This window comes from Fulmarus glacialis, unplaced genomic scaffold (assembly GCF_000690835.1).
Source record: "Fulmarus glacialis isolate BGI_N327 unplaced genomic scaffold, ASM69083v1 scaffold9064, whole genome shotgun sequence".
NCBI classification, from domain to species: Eukaryota; Metazoa; Chordata; class Aves; order Procellariiformes; family Procellariidae; genus Fulmarus; species Fulmarus glacialis.
This window is the reverse complement of record NW_009209900.1, coordinates 48949-73100: the sequence shown is the minus strand read 5'-3', so window position 1 is coordinate 73100 and position 24152 is coordinate 48949.

Below are 24152 nucleotides of genomic sequence, written 5' to 3'. Positions count from 1 at the left end.
CCTGCTGGAGCCCCGATCCGGTGCACAATGACAATTAGGTTTTGCAGGCACATGAGGCACTTGGCTTCCTCGCCAGCTGCATCAGCGAGTGGTGACAGCAACATTTCACTGCTTTTTGTATCTCTCTTCGTCTTGCTGACAATCATTTTAAAGCTGGACTTCATCTGTCGATAGGTAAATTGGTGGCACTGAACAAGCTGAGGATTGAATGACTGTGATTTCTTCTGAAAGAGCTTAGAGGAAAATAAGAGATCCAAAGTTGCAGTGAAATTAGTGATGCTTTCCTTTCAGTGGGAGTAAAAAAGGCCAAAATTAGGTTATTGAACAACAGATGAGGATAATCTTTTGCTTGGTATAGCAGGGAATGGGCAGGATGAGAAGCAACAATAGCGCAAAAGAAAAGGTACTTAACGAAAAGAGACAATTTATGGAAAGAAAGAAAAACAACGCAGTCTGATAAGGTGTTTAAGGTGTCTCAACATCCATGCTTTCCTTTTCCAAATAAAGCATGTACATTTGTGGGCTGGGAAGTTGCTCCCACTTCCAGAAGGACCCAAGAGGAGAGCTCAGGCCCAGGCTCTCCCCAGCTCCATCAGAAGCTGGACCCAGATTCAGCAGATCGGCTGAATGTGGTGGCTCAGTTCTGCTCTTCTCTGTTGCAAAAACCACACCAAAAGCATATTATCTAAATCTTGTTCAGCTCTCCAAAACAATTCCCTCCTTTTTGGTGGCGTGTGCGCCTCCTGGCACCCACCTCCAGCAGCTCTGAGGAGGACCACAGCTCTGCACTGTGCTGTGCCATGCCATGTGTGCCACTGCCAATGCCACTGAGAGGTCCTGAGGGCAGCCCGTCACGGTCATTGCTCCCATGGTCATCACTCCCACCACGCCGGGGGAGCAACGGTCCTCGCCACCCCAGCCTCCTGCAGCCAGAAAAGCGTGGCTGTCTCTCCTGTGCTCCTCGCTACCTCGCTCAGTCCCCAGTAAAGCTGAGTAAAGACTGTCTTGCCCACTTTGCCCTTCATAAAATTACTGCAGGATTCACACTTTTTCCCTCTTCTGATTGCCCGTTGTGATGGGAAGGCTCTGGGGGTGCTGGGGGTGATGCCCAAAGTCTCGGCTCTGAGCCAGGCAGGACAAAGATTATGGTCTTTATATGGCGTGGGAAGCGCCAAAGCCCTGGGGAGACAGGGCACAGCCACAGCAGCTCGTTTCCCTCGCTTTATCGTAGTTCTCGGGATCTGCTGTGCTTCCTTTAAACTCGATTTCTTGGATTACTTAAGAACCTCATATTATCTCTGAGAAAAAAAAGGAAATTTCTATGTGCCTCCAGCTAGATGGGCTGGGAGGTCTTTGATACCAGGAGAGCATCTTAATGATTAAACAAGAATTTTTACTCTGTAAATTCTGACTTTGAGGCAAAATTCACGATGCTTGGGAACCTGGCCTGGGACTTTTTAACATCTGAGCCTTGCAGGACCATGCTTGGTGCTCGGCTTCTCTACTGAGGCAAGCAGCAACGTGTGCTAATTAATGCCAGTTGTGGGAATGTCTGGGTGTGACTTACATCTGCTGGGAAGTAGACTGAGACCTCACCACCCATTGCACACAATCAAGGCTTATATTAAGACATCCATGTTTCCCCCGCATCCCATGTGTTAGCCACAGCACTTGCTTTGGGGCAGTATTTGTCCTGAGGGAGGTATCTGGACCGTTACGTCTAACCTGAAGGGCTGCACTGAGATATTCTTGATATACTGAGCTGTATCAGAGTGGATGGATTAGAAAGCAGTATGTGGTGGTGTCTGATGGCTACTCCTCACCCCTGCTGTCAAAAACCCTGTCAAGGGGAGAGGCATTTCTCTAATATAATAATGGCGCCGTCTCCCACTGATAACATCTGACCTGAAATGTCCTGCAACCAGGTCAGATTTATTCTTGAAATTCTCCCTTAAAATCAACGTGGGTAGGAAAGGATTCGATGCTTACCCACTCTATCCCATATCTGGAGCTGTAGCATGGCAGGCAGCGTGAGTTAACAGCCGTAATTAATCTTCTGCAGGGGGAGAAGGAAGCTGGAGCGTATTAACACAGAAACTTCTGAGACGGCGGCTCTTCCCCTCCCTCTCCCTCCACCAAGGAGACACCGTAATTGTTATTCTGGGAGACCACACTGGAGCTCGGAGCTGCCCTGCTTTGCAGCGCGCTTGGAACAAAGCCCATGCCACCCTGCTCGCCCGCGCCGTGGTCGCGTGGGTTGTGCAGGTGCGTGGGTCTGAGAGCTCAAGGTTAATGGGATATGGGAGAGTGGAGCTCCCGGGACCAGGCAGCGGCATCGGTGGATGGAGAGTCCCCGGGGAGAGCTGCGGGAGCGTGCTCTGCCTCACCTCCGCAGAGCACCGTTACGGTCATGCCTGGAGGTGGCTGTGGATGCTCGGACAGAGGCTCCCGGAGTGCTCGTGGTCAACTTGGTTTCCAGTTTTGCCCACTGAAACCCCATCAAACAGAGGCAGGGCTGAAGGAGGGGGGGCAAAGCACCGCTGCTTGCTGCCGTCTGCATCCCTACCCGAGGATTTGAAGATCTGAGGTGCCCAGTGTTCATGTAGCCCTGGCCCACAGCTGGGATGGGACCCAGGCGCCTTGCCAGGAGCCTGGGTTTGCAGGCAGCAGGGAGTTTTGCAGCCCCTCGCGCCATGGCTCTCATGATCCTGCTGGACACTGGGGCCAAATGCCTCTTGGGGTCCCCAAATCACAGCCCTGCACAGGAGATTTGAGGGTGTCTGGGCTGAGACGGTGACAGAGGATGTCTGGGGGATGTTAGCAGCAGGTTTCAGAGTCCCTCTCCTTCCTTGCACCAAATAAATAAATAAATCTCATGGGGGTATAATGCATTGTAGCACTTTAATCCCACTGGGGATAAAGTGGATGACAATGCTATTTGGCTGGCCACTGCGCGCAGAGCCAAACTGTTATAACAGGATTCAAATCCCTTCCCTAATTCAGACCAGATTTGCTTGTTGCATTAAAAAAGAGCTAGAAGACAGCTCGGCCCCATTAACCATGCTACGACCCTTTTTGAATATAAGATTGAACTATTTACACCCTCCTTTAAATATGCTTCTTTTTGTAATTCAGCAAGATCCTTGAAGTCCTACAGAGATGGAGACGGGTGGTTTTTACAAGAACATTGTAAACACACTTTTTTACTCTTTACGAGAATGTTTTTCACACTCTCCAAAGAGTTAAAGTTGCGTGTAAAAAGCTGGTAACTCCTTGAAAGACGAAGATCTATTTTACCCAGCCATACACAGCACCTCGCAAGGCATCGGCACCCGATGCAGTGATTGCACTGCAGTCCCCTGCCACGTACGGCTGGTTTTTGGGGCAGGGACCAATGCCAGCTAAGGAGCGAGGACACAGCCACCACCTTCACCTTCTCCCCAGAGTGCAAATAGCAGTGCTGGGGGGAATTGCTATTAACAGGGGGAAAATGCAGAGGAATTCACTGAGCCTCATCTCCGCAGGGACCAGCAAACCCTGCTCGTTTCTTCCACGCACATGGAGCACCTTAAAACTTCCCCTGCACACTTGGCGCTGCAGCCAGCAGCATGAGTCGTGCTCCTCTAATTAATATGTCCTTGGAGGGACCAGCCACTTAGCTGGGGAGCTCCGTTGCCTGGCCATGCCTCTCCAAGGGGACACGTCAGGACGACCGTACGTTTGAAGGAAGACAGGTTACAACGTAATGTATATAATACAATCGAGAACAAAGGTGACCTATAGAAGTGCAGTAAATGTGTGATTTTCTCTGCTCGGCAAACGAATTTTGATCCCAGCGTAGCACCACGTCGTAAGGTGCTCCTCCTTACGCCTGGGAAAGCTCATGGGAGGACAAAGAGCAGAAAGCGGCAAGAAGGACAAAGAGATTCCAAAGCACCCCCCCCCGCACTCTATTCATACCCCTGCCAAACTGGCAAAACGGAGGGTGACAGCAAAATTGTTTTTGCTCGTTTAGAGCTGCCTCTGTCAGCCCGTCGTGCACAGGGAAAATAGCAGCAGATCAATAGAGGTGTCCGCGCTGACACTCTTACTGTCTCCTCCTTTAAGATACAGTGAATCGCTCATCAGCCTTCCCAGTTAATGAGCCTTGCAGTGGGAAGAAAGACACGGGTTCCTTTCTAAGCATGTACTTCTCTGCCAACCTCCAGACCTCTCCCAAAAGAAGAGGTAAGTGATGGGCTCTGCCCATGGTCAGAGATCTGGGCTGTGATTGTGGTGACGGCGTCCTGATGTAACTTTACTGGACGCCCCCCTTGGTCTAGCCATGGGTCTCTGACCGCAGAAGCTGGTGCAATCTTTCCTTGGAGGGTACCAGGGCCACTCGCTGAGTGCTTTACATGATGCCAAATCTCTGACACACATACGTGATCACCAACCGTGGGTCCTCGGAGGGGGCTGGATCCCACCACCACCCCTGAGCGCTCCCCTGCATGGAAGGAGCGAGAATGGAGGTCCTGCTGCAATTTGACTTTAATGGAGTTATGCGCATTGGCACTGATTGAGGACCTGACCTATGCGAGGGATGTCAACGTGCATAATCACACCAGAATATGATGCCTGTCATTTATCATTTGCACCAGTCAGCCAGGAGCCCCCTCACCCGGGTGCTGTGGAGATACGGAATAAAATAATCCCTTTGCAAAGAGCTTGCAATTTTGGAGTAAGCACAAACACTTAAGCCTTGAAGGGAAGGGAGAGAAATTACGTTGCTCCTAGCTCTTGTTTCCTAGCAGGCTTGTATTCATCGACCACGAGCCTTAATACAGTTTTCACTCCACTTGTCAATTGTTAAGATAGATTTGGGGGCTGTCAACAAAACGTTGCAGTTGAAATGACCCAGCTAGAAATAATAGACTATGAAACATCAAAGTGGTCATAATACTGTAAACCACCACAGAGGAGTATGTTCAGCCCTTTCATTTTGAATGACCCCTCGGGTGTCCTTCAGTGTACGGGACAATTTGGGGGGCATTTCCCTGTCCCAGCTTCAGAAGCCTCTGCACCAGGTTGCTGGAGGGAGCATCCCAGGGGAAAAACGGGCACCCCGAGAAGCAGGTTCAGCTGGCTTGTCTTTGATACCAGTTTTTGGACAAGGAGCCTTGTCGGCGGGAAGTGACCACCTCTCCACCGCCAGGTAAGAGCCGGTGGTGTCTTGCTCGGAGACAGCTGGCGTGGGCCCGCAGGCGCTGGCGCTGGCGAGTGGGCGCCGGTAGTGCCGTGCTGGGCACAAGGGGTCCGACCCACCCACCTCTTCTGGGTACTGGCACAAAGCGGTGGTGTGTTCCTTACAGAGCTGGTGGGGAACCAACTGAACACCTTGAGAGCGGATGAGTGCTAAAGCCCGCCAGATTTACCCAGCTGGATGTGAGCTGGGTAACTCGGGAGCACCTTCAAAGCATATTTCACTTCACAGTCAGGGTTTTTTTTTTTCAGAGCAGGGAGGCTTCTTGTCAGCTTGTCCCATCTACCTGGTGTCTCAACAGGCCTGTGTGGGAAACATGTGCCATCGGCTTCCCACTGCGGGAGCAATTCCCACCCAGGTCAAGACGATTCTCACTGGGGCTTCACTGACATGTCAGTCCTGTTCCTAGAGGCTCCCAGAGAGTTTTGCATCCAGTGCCTACTTTCAAGAGCTGCCAAGACAGTACTGAAATTGCTCATCTCCCTACCGGGCTCTGGGTCTGAGAAGCTTGGCCATGGGGGATTTTAGTAAACTGAAATGCCCTATGTGTTTAACAGAGAAGAACAGAAGCATCAACTTTTTTGGTGTGCTCAAAGGTAAAATGATGCCGCTCTTACAATAACAAATCTGCAACTCGAGAGGACCTGAACTGATAAATTCATATCTAGTCCTAGATACCAGTGGAGCAACCAGTGGACACCCCTCTGCGTGCTTATGGGACCTCATCATACAGCACCACTGGCACTGAAATTGTATTGTGACCTTCAAAAACCCTATTTCTGCTCGGTTTTTATTTAATAATTAAAATTATAGATGAATGTAACAGGAGACAGTCACATAAAAGGGGTCGAGCACAGAAGCATTCACAGACAAAATCTCCCCATGCACTTAGGAATGCGGCTATTTCTTTTATCCATTTGAATGGCCAGATCCTTTCAGATAATGACAAGGCTGCAGGTTTTTTAAATAGCTTGTGTCGGTGGAGGAGCGCGATGCCGGGAGAGGCGAGCCTGCACCCGAGCAGTCTGTCCCCTGGGAGCGCCTGCCCCAGCCGGCAGCACTCGCCGGGCTGAGCACAGCCTTGCGGAGAAATCCTCCCAGAGCAGGCACCCTGCTAGAAACAACCTCTCCCTGCATAAACGCAGCCTGACACTGGAAATATAACTCCAGGAAATCTGCCTTTTTTTGGGGGGGAAGCTGCTCTGAAGAGGGATTTACCCCACCAACAGACCTCCCGGGGTCCCACGGCTAGGCTCCCCGTAACCCCTCTGAGTTCCTCGCGGCAACCCCAGAAGAGCCAAAGATAAGTTGTCCTGAATTAATTTCATTTCTGAGCTTGTGCTGGGCTAGCGGAGAAGCATCGCAAGTCAGGTCCGCAAGGACTTCCCACAAAACAGGAGTCACTTCGTTAAAGTTGGTCATTCACTACTCTGATAAAGTAATTAAAGCCTCCCAGTCGCTTTCTCCCCCTGCTGCTCCTTCTCTACGTACAAACGTCAGGGCTCTGGCATAGACGGAGCTGTTGACACTTTGTCAGTGAAAATCCAGAACCGTGCAAGTAAAAGAAATGTTTTAGGGGGCTATAAATAGTTTTGCATTAAGGCAAATGTATTCTCCCGCCTAAAATAGATTCACCTTGCAAACGGCTTAAGGACACTTTCAGCACCAGACTCCCCTCAGGAGACAGAAACAGCCTTTTTCCCCAAAAAAGCAAAGCAGACCAGCAGCCGGAGACCCCTGCGCTGCCGCCCCCCTCTCCCCGCTCCCCACTGCTGGCAGCAGCCGGCTGTGCTTGGGTACAGCCTGGGAGACCGCCCAGCGCCCTTCCGCCAAAAAGGCAGGTTAGTTCATCCAACTAACTTTTCCAATCATTTTCTCCAGAGGTTTGCAACACGCGTGCTCATTGCATGGGTGAAATGGATGAGGAAACTTTGGGGAGGGGGAGCGGCGACTTCCCACGATCGCTTGGAGCAGCGGGTTGCTTCCCCTTCGCTCCAAAGGGAATCATGCAGCCAGACAATGCAAACATCCTCTCTGCCAGGGCTGCAATGTGTTAACAGCACTCTCCCCTTGCTGCCGGAGCATCATTTCATTCCCTGCGGAGAAACACCGTCGGGGGAGGGGAGGACAACGAGATGTCAGAAGCGAAAAAAAATATTTTTCACTCACCTTTAGGCTGTGCGTTGGGTTGACGACGCAGACGAGTTGCCCGGCAGCTGAGAAAACCCTCTTTGCCTTGTAGTGCTGAAACCGCAGGTGAATAAGATCTAACACAGCTCCAAAGCACTGGGTGAAGAAAAGCATCACAACTTTTGGCGTTGCTGCTGCTGCTGCTGCTGCTGGCGGTGGGCAGGGGAAGCAGCGAGGGAGCCCCTGAGTCCTTGAGCCCGGGGAGGGAGTGCAGTCGGCGAGAGCTACGCTCTGGCACGGCTTAGCATGCCTTCATATTCATCATCAAAATAAGACGGGAAGAGGCTTGCAGCAGCGGGGCGGCCAATGGAAAGGACAGAAATGTTATCCTTGAGGTCCGGAGACAGCCAATAACGAATGCCTCCCCTCCAGAAACTCCCTGATGAATTGAGCCTGGTGGAGAATGTATTATTGAACATTACCATATATCAGCACATTGCATTTATCTTGTGATTACAGCCAGTCATACGTAAGGCTGTGGAGATATGCAGGCAAAATTGATTGCTTAACGTCTCCATTTATTAATTGCCTTAATTTAACAAAAGAGCGCTCGGATACCAAAGCTAAATGTAAGGCATAGGGAAGAAGCCCACCAGTGAAACTGTTAGAAAGTAGCAAAAATAGATTAGGTAGACTATGTTTTACTGAGGGAGAAAAATCAAATATGCAAAGAGAGTTACAGTTCCTTGCAGGGGTTAAGCAGAAGTAGAGCTCGTTATATAAATAGATTCACGTCTGTGCATTTGCAGGCTTCAATTTAGATTTTCACCACTCTGAAGTTTTCTAAATTTTATATTCTGCTACTTCACAAGGGTCCCAGCACACAAGTAACATTTCCCCCCACCACTAAAAATAGGAGAGGTCAGGTTTCAGGTCTGGTGTAACTTGGAATAACTCCATTTAAAGTCAGCGACGTTTTCCTGATTTACACTCGCCGGTGGATCATGTCCGTTGGACACAAAACATGGTAATTACTGGATGCTGGAACTACAAGAGCATAAAAGGCACAGAGCATGCTTCTAAAAATAATGAAATACATGATGCATGAGAGCACACACAGAGAGAAACTTGCACTGAGGGAAAAGTGGCTTCTAAATCAACAGAATAATTAAACATGCAGAAGGCTTTTGCTTGTCATTCATCTGCATATTGGTGGGCAGGAAATTACTAATTAGCCATTAGATCGTCCTAGGCATTAAAAAGGAATTAGGGAAGTGCAAGGAAAATAACATGTTTTTGCGTATTATTACCAGTGCGTATCTCTGTTGGTGGGCAGGGATCCTTTTCGAGCCATGGAATCTCATTAAACTTGAGTCCCCATAACCGGGTTTTCGGAGGGGGGTGACTGTGCCGAAGCAGCCAAGGGAATCAGAAAGCGCATTCATTTCATGGGACAATCCTGTGTGATATGTTGCTCTGCTTGTTAATAAATTAAAGAGGGTTAATTTAATTAGCTCTCTGCCAGAACTTCCTATCAGGGTACTATTTAGGCTTGCTAGCTAAGTACTCAGATGGCTTATTTAGCCTTGGTAATCCTTTTTCCCTTCAAAGCAGAACAGATAAAAGTAGCTTTTCTTTCTTTTTTTTTGCTTCTTTTCAAATGCGAAAAGGGCTGGGGGTGAGGCTGCTGCTCCAGACGGAGCAGCCCCGTACAGCACAGGCTTCAGCCTGGGACGGGATTGTCACAACTGCCTCTCCTAAAGCAATACTGCAATACTGGCTCTGCCAGACTGCAGAGAGCCTGTGCATAAAAAAAAAATAAAAAAGGAGGCCTGAGTAGGTAAATAAGTGGGAAATTGTGAATGCTGGCACAGCTGAGGACACCCCCCCACCCCCACCCCCCAAACATGAAAGACGGGAGGAATATGTATCTGTCAGTTCTTAACATTTGCTTGTAAATGAGAACAGGAGATAATTTTTGCAGCGCTGAGAGACACTTTGAGAATATTTTCAGACAGACTTGAGGACAAGTGAGTGAATTGGTTTGCTTAAATGTATCCTTTTCTCTGTTCCCAAAGTAACTGTGAGCATCCAGCTATTTATTATTTATTTCTTCCTGATTTGTAGTTGGTAGCTGAACAAACACTTTATACCAGCAAATTTCAGTCTGCAAGTTATCAGTGCAAGTATTCTGCCATCAAAGCCTTAAATGAGCAAAAGTCCTTGCTATTTACGTTGGATATCTCCACCTAAATCCCCTGGGATTATTTCTGTTTGACTGAGTGACTCAACTCAATGCCTAGGCTGGGGGGGCACAACCATATCCGTGGGCAGCAGAGAGAGCACCTCTCATCCTTGCTGTCCAGCCAGCCTTGGGGCTCTGGCAGTGCCGCGGTCCAGCCCCCTTGAGACCCAGCCGCCTTCCTGGGGGCAGGGGAGGTGTCCCTGATCCCACAGGCGCACAGGGACATCTTCAACCTAAATACACATCCTGGCCACTGGGCTGGTATACAAAAAGGGTTGTTGTTCTTGCAAAGAAAAGACCACCTTCAAAGGTGGGTGAGGGACATTTGCAGTGCCCAAATCCCCATCTGTGCCCATCTCGCTTTCTGCATGTGACCTTCTGAGGAGCATCTCCCCGCCAGCAATATTTGTGGAAAAGGACGAGAACAAGCGCTCAGTGCATCTGAAGGTAACTCCTGCTCAGTGCGTGAGTCCACGTTCATGGTGACGCTTTTGGAAAACGTTTTATTGCCCATATTGTTTGTGTCCTGAGACCCACACACAGCACCCACTTACTGCATTTCAATACACGACTTAGCACCGGCTTGACAAGGGACCCTACACGTGCCCAGCCGCGGCAGCTGGCCGTGCACGCAGCTTCACTTGCAAGCAAAAGCTCAGCAGCGTGGTCTGGTGTGCGGGTGCGGATCCAGGTCTTTCTTCTGCTTTCACACAGAGGGGCTTTCAACCAACATAACTCCATTAATTTGAGTTCGTGGTGGTCTCACTCAGGCTTGGGGATGCAAGGTCTGCTGCCCTACCTGGTTTCAAACCATGGAGCAGGTCCTTGATGGCGTTATTTAGCTGCATGGATGCAGCCAGAGAGAAGAGGAACAAGTCCATGTGCAAGGGTCACCTGTTGAATCCCATTTAACTGCTGGTTGCAAATTTCTGGTGACTGTAGCCGTTATTTCCAAGATAGTTAATTCTGAAACATGCAAGTGTGACATGGCAAAAGGCCATAGGCTAAATCTTCATTAGGATCCAGATTTTGCCAAATTAGCAGCTCTGGTGGCATCGCTGTAACACACATGGGATTCTAATGCTCTAACAGCTCAGCTGCTGGTGCGGCTGCATCAGGTTAGCACGATAATAGGATCAGCTAGACATAAAAACTGGCCGCAGCAGCACTAGCTTTCCAGTTTGCCCGCTTTGCTTTTGGTCTGAGCTGCCGAGGTGAAAGGGAAACGCTCGTGGGAAACCGCGGGTGTCCAGGCACCAGGCGACTTGGCAGGATGACAGCCTGGGAGATGCATCGCTCAGCCCAAACCCAACGTTAAATTGCAGGGCTTGGGTTTCAATCGGATTTCTTTATCTTTCTGACTGGGCACTTTTGGGGGTGACCTTCCTACATGCTGCTTTCCTGCCCCACCAGACGCCACAGTGAATCCAAGTCCCTTCTCATCCCTACTTGTATAAACCTGGGTAAGCGCCTCTCGTTGACATCTACGGATGACTCCCATGCAGATGGCACCAGGCTGCCCTCCATTACCAACAGCCATCGGGGAAACCTAACCTGCCTCAGACAACACCAGCACTAGTCTTTATCCCAAGGACGGGAGAGGCCGATGCTGTTCAGGGCATCATTAGTATCCATTCAGGCAGCTCACCAGCCTGCTGGCACGGCCCCCTTGCTGACTGCCGGTAGGATTTCTGGGAGTGCTGGCTGATGCGGGATATACTCTGTCTCCGCTACTTATATTTCCCTGCACCCTGGGCAGGGAAGGATCCCTTTTACATCCTCAGCCCTGCCTTCTAGGGATGCTAGTTGGCTATTTAAACAGGTCCCTGCCACCTTCTAACCAAGGTGCGAGTCCATTTTCTGCCTGGCTAGGGGCTGGAGGAGCAGGATCCATGCCAAGCAGGCACCTCTCTTGTGAGTGTCTACATGCGAGTGTATCAGCTCAGCTCCTTTTGAAGTCTTGGGGGGCATGGGGCATGCTGAGGATGCATTTCCCCTGACCTGGTTGGGGCATCAGGCAGTTTTCTACATCCTTTGGATGCAAACAATGCATGAAGCTTCGTCTGCTCTCCTCAGTCTCACAGCGGGTTCTGAGGAGAGGTGTTTGCACTGTTAGTTATAATTTTCCTCTGTTGTCCACCGGACCTTTTAAGCAAGAACATAAGAAAGGTTTCACTAGCTCAGCGCAATGGTCCCTCCAGCCCAGCGCCCTGTCCCCAGCAGTGGCTACAGGAGATGGCATTTTGAGTGAGCTCATAGGCAAGGGCCACCACCTGCTGTCCATTCTCCTGGTATTCCCTCAGCACCTACAACCGTCATATCGGGGCATTGGAGGGCACATCCCTAACGAAGCAGAGCCATCAATTTTTAAAACCGGGAGGAGAGTTGTAGCCCTCCAGCCTGCCCCCTGTAAAGCACATGTCACTTCATACTGACTGCTTTGTTCTTTGGTTGGAGCCCCCCTCACCAAAAAGCCTGACTTTGAAGTTTCCTGTGAAGGAGACCAGTGGCACCTCCTGGTAAGTTCTTCCAAAGGTTATTTGTCTTCACCACTAGCATTTTTTATCATATTTCCTGAATTATTTTCCCACATAAGCTTCTGCCTGCAGAAAGTCATTGTGCTTTCCCTTGCTGAGCTGGGGCAGCTTCTGCCATTATAGACCTTCTCCACGTGAAGACACACCTTTTGTCTAAAACCTCCTTCAGCAAACCCAATAGGCAGATAGTGTTTTCTTTGCAAAGCACCTTTCTTGCCCAAGATCAGGTCACTCTTGCAGCTTCTCTATGCCTTTTCTCTACCTCCTCCTCATCTCTTCTTGAGCCTGATCTGCTCCTCACCGCTGATGAGTGCAGAAGCAAAATTAGCTCACAGCATCACGGTGCACTGGTTACAGGTGTGACACGTCCACTCCTTTGGGTCCCCATTCCCACACCTCCTCTTCACTTGCAGGGCAGATTTCACACCACTTCAGCACAGCCACGTGGGAACCAGAGCTGCCTGTGAGCAGGGAGGAGAACCGCAAACCTCCCTGGAAAATGCATGGAGGTACTCCTTCCTCTCATCTTCTTCGGTGTCTACAGTGATGAGAAGCGAGAACATCAGCGAGTATTTTTTCTTCTTTTAAAAAATGACCTGTTTTTTCAAAAGCAAAGTGCTATTGAAAGTTGTTGGCTTTACCAAAATACTTTATTTGTGGTGAATGATTTTGCTAAATATGTTTTCAAAAATCCATTTTGACTCCATGCAGCTATATAAGCAATAGCTGCACTGGAATTATATGGATGCTTTAAGCAGAAACCGATCTTAAACGTCTCAACAATTTTCATTTTCTCAAAAGGATAGCTTTTATTGGGCAAGAGCTATCAAAAGCAGTCTTTAAAGCAGTTAAATAACATGCCAATTAAGACATCAGTGATAAATGGCACAGATAATCTTACAAAACTAGGGAGAAAATGGAATTTGCTGAACTGGAACCAATTTCACAATTCTGAGGTTCTTCCTGACATTTCCTCAGCGCTGCCTTCCTCCTCCTGCTACTTTGCAACGCTACACATCCAGCACCGTTGCCGGAACAACTGTGGATGCACGCGGTCGTTGTTTGCACACTTGGGCCACGTCTCCCCCACCTGTCACAGGGCAAAAGTCATTTCTGCACCCCCTGGCCACCTGCAGAGCATCGTCAATGCACAGCTGCTGAGCTGGGCTTTTCCTCCTAATCTCCCTTCGGCAGAAACTTACATTTCCCTCTGGTATTGAAGGGCACTAATATGGCAAGAGGTGTTTTTCTTTTATTCCTTTCAAAGCCATCCTTCCTACATTATTATTAGCAGTACATGAGTTTTCTTGTTGCTGGGTCAAGAGGGGAATTCTTCATTTCTCCTTGGGGGACATTTTCTGCCTAGGGAAAAAGGTTGCTGTCTCCACCTTCTTAATTTTGTCCCTTCACACCACTGCATTTGGTATGCTTTCCCTTCCTCTGCTCACTTATTAACAGGAGAGTTTATGGCAATATCTCATGCCACTTGTCTCTGCGAATGTTATACCCAGGAGAGCATCTCCTTTAACTCTCACCAGCAAGCCAGCAGCTCAATAAAGACACTTTATGTTTTCATGCTGTTATTAGATAAAGTAACTACCATCATTTCCTATTCATAGCAGCTGCCTGGTGCCCACATTACCATAAGGACGTATTGCTTTCAATTGCCAGCCTAACGCAATGCCCAGCGGAGAGCCCTGCTGCCCCAGGCCGTATCGGCACGGGGGCAGGGGGTGGATGGACCGTAGCCTCCTCGGTCGCCTTATGTTGGAAAGAAAAAGCACCAGGAGCCAGTAGTGATGGATGGAGGAGGCTCCTTTCCTGCCATTAGCCTGGGCAGTGGCTTGTTCAGAGCCAGCCTCTAATTCTGAGCAGGTTTTAAGGGCCAGAGAGTTTCTCATTTGCCAGGGAGCCCGCCTGAGAGGCTGTCTCTGGTCACGCTCTGCGGGCTGGCGTTTCGCTCCCAGAGCTGCCCTCAGCCGAGGGAAGCAGCAGTCAGCAACGCAGGCTGGCGGCAGCCCCGGTGTCATCCTTTAATCTCCTTAGTACGTTCTCAGCTCCAGTGCTGATTTGTAATCAGGATGCTGGGGGCCTCCCTAGGAGACTGCCAGAGTCACGACGGGCTTTTTTTCTGTCCAACTGCTTTCAAACAGATGCAGAGACACATGCATGGAGACGTGCGAAGAACAGGCAGGTAGCAGGGATGAGGCAGACTTGCTGTGCTCATGTCAAAGTGTGAGCAGCTTCTGGGAGTGCAGCCCAGCCCGGCTGGACCAGGTCGTGCTGCTCCGGCCTCCCCCACCGAGGAGGAGGGCCTGGGCAATGAAGAGGTGGAGGGCTGTATCCAAACAACCCAGCAAGACGGACTGAAGTCCCTGCTCTTCTGGGTCACAAGAACTATAAATAATTCAGGCTTGCTTCAGAGCTTTGGATCCTAAGTTCATGTTTTCCTGGACTTGGAGCTTTCTGTCTTCAAAATCTGGTCGAGGCTGATTTAGGAGACGTTCATCGAGGATTTTCCAGCTGTCAGAGGTGGCACACATATTCCTCAGATGCCTATGCCTGAGTTAGCCAGCTGTGCCTCCTGAGACAGTGGGGAGAAGCAGGTCTGGGGCATCTCAGGTTAAAGGAGATATCTAAAATGGGTTAGATGACTCACCACCTAAAAGAACTAAATCACCTCCACTGACCGTACACCTGTGACTCTCATAGATGTAGCACCATGCTCCTCCGTAACCAGGTGAAGTGAATCCCAAGCCCAGCAAGCTGGACGTTGCCACACCAGCAGCAGCTCCAGCACTTGGCATCCTGCAACCCCACAGAAGCCCCTGCACATCCCACCCAGACAGTGGGTGCCATGGCAGGGGTTGCTTCAGTGAGGACCTGCTTGTCACCGGCACTGCTCGGCCACCACTGCAGGAAGGTCAGCCCTGGCTGTGACCGGGGCGAGTAGTCTCTGCAAGGGGTCCTGCCTGCTGTAGGGGTACGTGCACAGCCCACCCTGCTCTCCCTGGCCATGGCATCTCCCTGGCCTGGCCCTACTGAAGGCCCCAGAGCCCAGGTGACTCCAAATTTGTCTGGGTACACACCAGTACAAGACCCTCTGTGTCCCCTCCGGTGTGTCCCCCTCTGTTCCCCCTCCCCTGCTTTGGGCAGTGGAGCTCTCCATTGCCAGGCATACCCCTTGCCAACACAGACATGGCTGGGGATGGTTGGACAAGCGGCAACTAGGTCTAAATTTCAGACCCTTTTTCTAAATTTCTAAACCCTTTTCATAAGAGTCTCTGGGACAGAGCCCAGCAGTAGCCTCCCATGTGGTTCTGGTGAGCCCAGGGGCCACCGCCACTATCTGAAGGTCTCACCAGCTCCTGCCATCTAAAGGCTCGCAGGTCCTACTGATGACCACTGGCCAGGCAGAACACGTAGCCTTTCCAAATCTCTATTTAGTCATTTGAAAAATGTGCCTGCCAATGCCAGCGTTACTGAGGTATTGCTGCAAAGCTCAATTAGCTAATGGCACAGAGATTCAGAGAGCGACGTGGATGGGAGGCAGTAGTCAGTGCCAAGTGCTGTTAGGACAATTACCATGTCCCAGTGTATCACCAGAGGCATCCATGCCTCATGAGCTGCACCCGGTAACAGCTTGCCTGGACCATGTCCTTTCTCATCTGTACATGCACCAAAGGCATCCTGGCAGCCGGTAGCATTTTTTCAGCCCACAGATAGCTAAGGTTGAGTCCCCCTAGGTCAGAGACGGTGCAGAGACTTATCTGCCCAGAAAGTGTGCACAAAAAAGGATGCCCAACAAGAAGGGCCTCACCTGGAGCACCAAATCCTCTTCCCATGTTCACACGTGGTGCTCCCATGACACCGGTGGCATTTGTAGACAGGCATCTGATGGCAGAATTTCACTCTTAGACCGTTTATTTCACCTTCAGGATCTTCTCAGGAGGAAAAACCAGAGGTGGCTAGTCCTCCCTGAAACGAGTTTTTAGGCTGTCCTTCAGCTTAATATACCCTTGCAATTATGCTGATGTCAGCAGAGACGAAGCAGACCGATGCCTGCCATCACCAGCTGGCCAGCGCAGTGAAAGCCACCCAGCTCCTGCCGGGCGACATCCTGCAGCCACCGTCCCTTTCTCTGCATCTGGACTAGCGTCTCGTGAGCTAGAGACAGGCTGTGATGTCCAAGACCCACATCGCATCTGTCTTGCCTTGACTAACATGGCAAATACCAAGGCGAGAAACGCTGGGGCGGGTTGTCAAAGTATGACCTCTTTTGACCTCCTCTTTGCATCACAGGTGGAAAAGGGATGCTGTGCCATGCTTCAGACGTGGCTGGAGTCACGGACAGGGCAGAGGATGTTGGTAGAGGAGTGGAGAGGGGCAGGGGGAGAGGGCCAGGAGGTGAGAGTTAGGGGGTCAGAACAAGTGCCTATAAATAATCCACCTTCTTTGTTGATTAGAAGGAGATATATCTGGAGTTATTAACCTTATATAAATCAACCCTTAATTCACTATTTCCTTGGAGCAAGACGGCACAACTCCCCTTCACGCTGGTGGGCATGTCACCCCACCAGGTCCCTCTGGGCAGGTGGTTTCTCACCAGTATAGGTTTTCAACAGTGCTTGAAATAAATTTTAAATATGTGGCACTGGAATTGACGACAACCAAATAAAAACTTGCAGCCACATCGCACTCTTGGTTTCCCTGGGGAGAGCAGTTTTAATACTGACAGTGTTGCCTCTGTTTTGGGGTACAGCCACAGGACAGACCTTATTGCTTTTCTTCCTGCCTTTGTAAATTTAACTAAATTAATTTGATTTATATAGCCAATAAACAGGCGCTTCTGTCCCCTGCTCTCAGAAACAATTGTCAAATGGACGGTTCCTGCAGCCACCTCTTTGCCAATAATAACAATGTCTTTTAGTTGAAAATAATCATTTAAAGGGGCAACTGTCCTAATTGCCTAATGTCTTAATTCTGGGTCTGTTTTCCAGAGAATAACTAATGTTTTTCATAACGAGATCGGTTATCATCTCTGGGGATACAACCACCTTCTTCCTGGAATGCTTTTCATGCCGGAGGACGCATGTTGAAACCCAGAGCAATATTGTCGGCGAAAATCCCAGCTGACGCTCCGTGTTTCTGGCTGTGATACAGCTAACTCCCGAGAGGCGAGTAGAGCCTGACCTCGGCGCAGCCAGCAGAGATCAAGGCTGCAAGCTCCCAGCCTGGGATTTAGCTCTGCTGCTTTATGTTGTGGGGCAAACTCCCAGAGCCTGCTCTCCAACAAGATTTTTCCAGCAAAGCGACTGTTTTGAGTTAAACATCTCGATGTGAAATCATCCCTCTGCTGGCAGTAATAGCTGAGGGAGAGTTCCCAGTGTGATTTGTGTGTAATAGCACGGGGACTAAAACTGCGTGCGTTGCTAATCACGGCACATCAAAGAGTCAGGCAGTAATTTAAGGCTTGATTTCTCTTTTTGGGGGGGGGCTCAGTGTTTCAATCTCTATTTAGCATTTCTTACCAAAAAAAAATCTGAGCCTTCAGTAAAACTGAGCATCCAGATAGCTCAACACAAAACCTAAAAGCAGGTTGTCAAGACCATCCTGACTGTGTCTTGATCCATTACTAGAAAATAAACAACTCCTGCGGATCTTTTGCCAGCAATTAGCTAGTGGGCAGCAAACCGCTCCTCCCCAAGCCCTTCCACTACTGCCACCTGCCCACCGAGCTATCGCCCTCAATCAAGGAAAGCCCCTCTGAGCAGATGAGCCCTGACCTGCGGCCTCGAGGCCATCGTGCTCCGGCTCCGGGGTCTCGAGAGGCTTCCTTCCAGAACGCACGCTGGTTTACATTTTAAATGGCAATTTATAAAACCACGATACAGCTAACACTGAAAACCCAACTTGTTTGAAAGCAATCCCTGTCGTGCAGCATGACAATGGCACGCCTCGGGGTTTGACTTCTTTTTTCTTTTAATGCAAAGATATCAAATGATCAGCTGACTCTCCTGGTGTTATTTCACCTCTCTGTATGAAGCAAGCCCATCAGAGACACTTTTCTTAATTACTCAGCAATCCCACTGAGATTCATTTATCTCCAGGGTTAAAATATGCCAGGCATTTAAAGTGCAAACCAAATGATTGTATTAAAAGTTTGCCAGAAGGACTATCAGCATTTTATGTGTGTAACATCCCTGTTCAAATGATTCGGAAAGGTGACTGTGATATATTCCATTTAATTATTTCTTTTGATGGTTTTATAAATGTGCTCTCTACGATCTACAAGCAGTGTACATCTTGATTATATATGACGTGTTTGTTTTTAACTAAAAGCAAATCAATAAAGAGAGTCCACTTTTTATTTAATGTTGCTATTGGATGGCTGCTCACAGTAAAAACCCCACAAATATTAGTTGAATCATAAAAATCCAAACAGGCTACTTAAAAAAGCATAAAAAATAGATGCCAGCCTTTGTTTTGGAATTAGATTATAAACCATGCCCCTGCATCTGAAATGCAAAGCAGCAGAGCTGGAGGATAAGACACGAAGCAGCACCTTCACCCCTCCGTGAAGGTGGCTTTGAATCAAAGCTCGAGAGGAGCCGTCCTGCCTCGGAGAACACTTACCACCCACCCTGGCCCCACAGTCCATCACAAGAAAGGAGGAGCTGTGACAAATTGCAGTCCCAAAGTCCAGATTAGGAATTTATTTCCAGTTTTTTGGATCCGAATCTCATTCCACCCCTGATCCAGTGTGCAGCCCGGGGCTTGCCACCTTGTCTGCATTTCTGCCGTGCCTGCTGAGGGTGAGATGCTCCAATGCACAAGCACAAGTGGGACAAAGTCACGATGGAGGACCTGACCCCTCTGGTGATCTTGGGTGCTAAATCCATTTCCCTCTAGCAAGGAAAAAACCCACATTTTGGTTCCTCTGAAACACCGCTGGAAGAGGCTTGGCCACCCTGTGTCTCTCGGCCCTTTGATCCCTGGCTGAGCCCCTGTGGGGCTGGAGCCCCTTGGCAGAAGGGCAGAGGTGGGGGTTTGGGGACGGCAGCAGCCAGGACAGGGGGCACGTCCCTGCAGCAAGATTGGGCACAGAGAGGGTCTAGGTGCTCCAGGGTGAGGCAAGCGTGGGGAGCACTCACGGCCCACGTGGGTATCCTCGGGCCCCTTGGGGAGTCCAGCCTTTCCCAGCCCATGCATTTTCCTGACGTGGTTTTCGCTCTCGCAGCCCCATTCGCCTCCCGCCGCCAGCCTTGGAGTGGTGATTTCCTGCCTCCTGTGACATGTCTGGAAGTGGCCACATCAATGGAAGAGATGGACTGCTCCACCTCTAAGGTTAGGGCAAGGAGGGTGGTGGAGGAGGAAAACAGCACCCAAATGAATTCACACGTAGCAGTTACTGCTAATATCACTGGTTTTCACCAAGAGAAAGGTGAGCAAAGAAAAGGATTTAAATGGCTTTTGCTTCTTGTGCATCTGATTATTCCACCGTTTGCAGATCCTTTCAATTAATTTCTCCTGGAGAAGAGAAAGCCCTTCTAGATCGTTTTCCAAGGCTTTATAATTAATGTGAGCAGAGCCCTGAGGGGCGTTCGATTTGTGTTAGAGTGTCAGTCTCATTTACGGTTAATTTGGGATGGATCCACTCCACTTTGCTTTGCTGGACTCTAGCACGGAGTCAGATCTGTTTATGAGATGCACTTTATTACCAGCAGAGGTACCCTCAGGGCACTACATCAATTTACAAGTACTTAGTCGCTGCTTTCTCTTAACCCTCTGACTGCCAGCATATTTGCATTTTGTAAGTTAAATAAACAGTATTTGGTGGCTGACTGCTGGCAAATAGCAACTTCTCTAGCTGGTGGATCCTAACTGACAAGACAGGAGTAAGGCAGCCACCCATATCCTAGTAATACCATCACCGCACCATGATATTTCAGCTGAGGATCCCTGGGATCTTTGTGTGACAGTGCAGGGGACAGAAAGGGCATGGGGGTGGGTCGGTAGTGAGTATCAGAGCCTCCCTCTGCAGACGGACACGGGGGCTGAGCGACCCATCGCTGCCTGCACAAAAAGTCTGGGCAGCGCCTGGAAGAGAGCTTGGAAGAAAGCCTGCGTGTCCCGAATTTCAGAGCTCTGCTCGCCTTTCCGGCTCCAGCCTTCTCCTCTTTCCTAGAGTCAGAGGTAAACGGGGAATTGTTTAGGTGGTTTCACCCCGACACCAGAGCACCATGAAATCTCGCTGGTCTCTGGGATGTTTAAACGATGATCCGTGGGGTCTGAGCCGGGGAGGGCTGACCCTTCGACCACGGCACTGTCCCTGTCGGTGGCAGAGAGGGAGAGGAGCATTTGGGGGAAAGGAGGCAAAATAAACAGAAATGAAACAGTGTAAAAAAGGAGCTCAGGCTCAGGTGTGACTTGATCTGCTAGAACGGAGAACAAAATTGTCCCTGATGTTTTCCAACGAAAAACAGCTTTTCCACTCAATAAACATTTTCAAGAACATGCTACTTTTAATGGTTTTTTCATGATCTGAAAAGCTTTCATTGCCAAGAAACTCCCAAATGTTTCCATTTTTCAGACTCTGGGTTCCTCATGGAGAAACTTGAAAAAACATCAGCACGGACAACGGAAGTCCCTAATTCCACGGGGAAAAAAAGTCCCCCTCAGCTCTGGCCGCAGTCTAGAAACAACCCTGCAGATGGGACCCAGGAACAATTTCCCACCCTATTTGCTCACTTCACTGGCAAGGAAGACTTTTCCCTTCGTTAGGGCTGCAGAGCAGGCTTCCTCCTACCTCCTCACGAGAGGGAGTAGCGGTTACACCACGTAGCAGCGGGCAGAGGCCACGACTCGAGGTCCTATGTCAAGGTCAGTCTTCTTCCAGACTCTTAACAGAAAATAACGTGAGAGGAGAGAAATGGACCCCCGCTGTAGCAGCTTTTGAGTCATTTTTCTGTTCCAATCGCACTTCGATGAAAGCTGGGGCAGGGAAAGCCCCGAAGAGAGGGGCAGTAAAACACGGATCTGTAGGAAACGATAACAGAAAGAGGGTGTCGAGGGGGTTTAAATGGACAGCTTACATCAGATGGAGGCGTAAATGCGGTTAACACAAAGCATTTTAAAGCCGATGGTAAATGACAACTGTGTTCCTTTGCGCCTTATTATTAAATTGTATTGGATTAATCTGGCATTAAGTGGTATTTCTGTCTCTCTCCTCTGTCACACAGATGCATCATTCCTGTGAAGCACTGGCCGTGATATGTTTCACATGAGCTTCAACCAGCAGTGTGGGATCAGCCTCTGTTTGCGGAGGTTGGAAATGAATTCCTCTTCCCTACTGCTCTCATAAACTGTTTTTCTAGATATTACATAAGAAAAAAGAAGTTTGCAAAACTGGGGCATTGACTGTTCAGATTCAGCTTGGCTGGTTCTGTTCTTCCTAATAAAAATCTGGCTGTCTTGGAGAAATTTTCTCCTTGTGAAAACTGCAGTGTGCTCTCACCAGACAAAATTGTGGTGTTCCACCTTGGAGAAGGCAGTAATGAAGAGGTGACCCTCCAGGACACATTTTCTCAGGTGCTATGGGATGTCTTGGGAAATAAGGAGTGATGGGCTTCAGCTACACACAGAAACAAACAGATCCTTTAAGAAAGTCCACTTTTTTTACAGCCACACTGAGGAGTGAGAGGAACAGCCCCGACAGCTGTGTTGCTCCTGTGGAAGTGGCTGTAGGCCTGTAAATGAAAAGTCATGGGTTCTCTGCAAAATTTTCCACCTATCTCTCAGGTTGTTTGGACAACTTTCAATTATTCTCTTCTGGACTTCAAAGCTGAACCAAAAAAAAAAAAAAAAGAAAATTAAAATAGCAGCAATTCCTGGAAATTCTCCTGAGCTTTCTGGTATGGTCCTAGTAACGTATCGGGAAGCAGAGAATGACTGCATAAAGCATTTGGCATTGATTGAATATATAGATTGGTGATGTCTCAACTTCTGTTTTAATCTTTCCATTACCTATGGTATTTTTTACAGGGAAAGCCTTATTATTTAGAAAACAATTTCTATCAGCCTTCAAATAGATGAGAAGCTGCAGCATACTAATGGAAGGTAAATTACTGGTGCTTTCACAGCCAGAGCCTCTCGCTGGTCTGATGGAAAGGTTAACCATTTAGCACCTCCTCAGTCTGAACACCGTTTTCCAAGTGAATGAGAATTTGGCAGAATTTGTCACAGTGTATTCAATAATGGGACAAGCTTCTCCACGTTCGCTGTGAGGGATAGTTACTCCGCGCCAAAGGGGGCTAAATTTTTAGCAGCGGGGAAATCCCATATGGGGAGAACATCTGGCAGGGGAACGACTTGCAGGGATATGTGTGTCAGTGGGTCACCCCATCTACCAGCCCTGACGGCCCCGGTCCTGGTGATGGCCACCCCTCGAATGCCAGATGGGGGCTTTTGGCCGCCGGGGTGATTCGGGTGATCTGTCCCCACCTCCCTCCCCCAAAGCAAATGAGCAATTTCACTTGAGCACCAAAATCTGATTCCAGCTGAGGTGTCTAGGTGGGGAAGGCAATTGCTTTAATCCATTAAGCTACTTTAGCTCCCCGTCTTTATCTGAAACTCACAGACAGCAAGTGTCACTGGGAACTTGATGGACTTAACTACTTAGTGCAATCAGCATTCCCGGGTACAAATTGGGGTTTCTTGGCTTCCTTGCTTAGAAGGGAAACAGCCAAAAATAAAAGGCTCTATTACAACCTTGGATGCACCATTTTGGAACCAAATCCTCATCAGACAATCTGTGCCAGCCAAAAAGCATCTCAGAAGAGGATGGGGACAGGAGTGGTGTGGGGTGTTTGAAAATGGCTGCAAGCCTGAAAGCCCGTCTGTTCTTAAAAGCCAAGCAAATCCAACAGAAATGCTAAAAAGCGTGGAGATGGTTAAATCAGTCAGACTGCCAACAGACACTGGTGTGACATGTTGATTTTCCTGTCTCTCCCTGCTATTTGGTAAAGCACAGAGGCTTCCCACACCTCCGCGCTGAATCCAGCTGTCACAGATCCATAATATAGGTGTGCACCGGCATCGCAGCGTTTGGATGATTGCGAATGGCGCGATGCATAATGAAAGTCGCTTTTGGCATCAGGCTTTTAAAGCCCCCCCTGGCTATTGTTGTGCTTAGATTTTGACAAGGGGGAACTCTTGACAAGGGGGGATGCTAAAACCCACCTCCAACTCTGCCTGTAGGTGGGCAGCGGACGCGAGGCTCAGATGACCCCCCTCCATCCTGCGTCTTTGCACTGCCTCAGCCCCAAATTTCCACACGAAAGTCATGGAGGGACTAGGGAGAATTTGGGAAAGGATGCGGAGCTGGCACCAAATGTGGGGGCAGCTCCCCAGGCTCTCAGGTGAAACTGCTGCAGCGGTGGGACCCTGTCCCCAGGGCCGAGCCTTCGGATGCCACATCCCTACCCCAGGCCCCTTCTCAAAGGTTTCTTGAAACCTTGACCAGGTGTCCCAAAGCCCTCATGTCACACCCCCACCACACCAGTCAGCTTGACACAAAACCTAAAATGCTTCATTACCCTTCACGAGGTTATTAAAGACAATGAAGGGGGGGACTCTGGAAGGTGAAGGCTACTTCCAGTGTCACTAAATCAGGGAGGGGTGTAACAGCTGAACAACGTGCCCTCTTACAAGGCTTTGAAAGTCAAAGGCAGAGGCACCGGGAAGATTTATTGTTATATTGGCCTTTATAATCCACTCAGGCATTTTCTTCCATAAGGGGTCCCTTCTATGTTTTGCTCTGACACCCTGACCAGGTGCCAGAGTGCCCAGTTTGCCCCCTTCATTCCCTGGATCAGGAGCTGACTGATCTTTGGTAGCTTCACCCCTGCCTGTGTTTTACTGGGTGTGCTGGTTTTGGCTGGGGTAGAGTTAATCTTCTTCATAGTAGCTGGGATGGGGCTGTGTTTCGGAGTTGTGC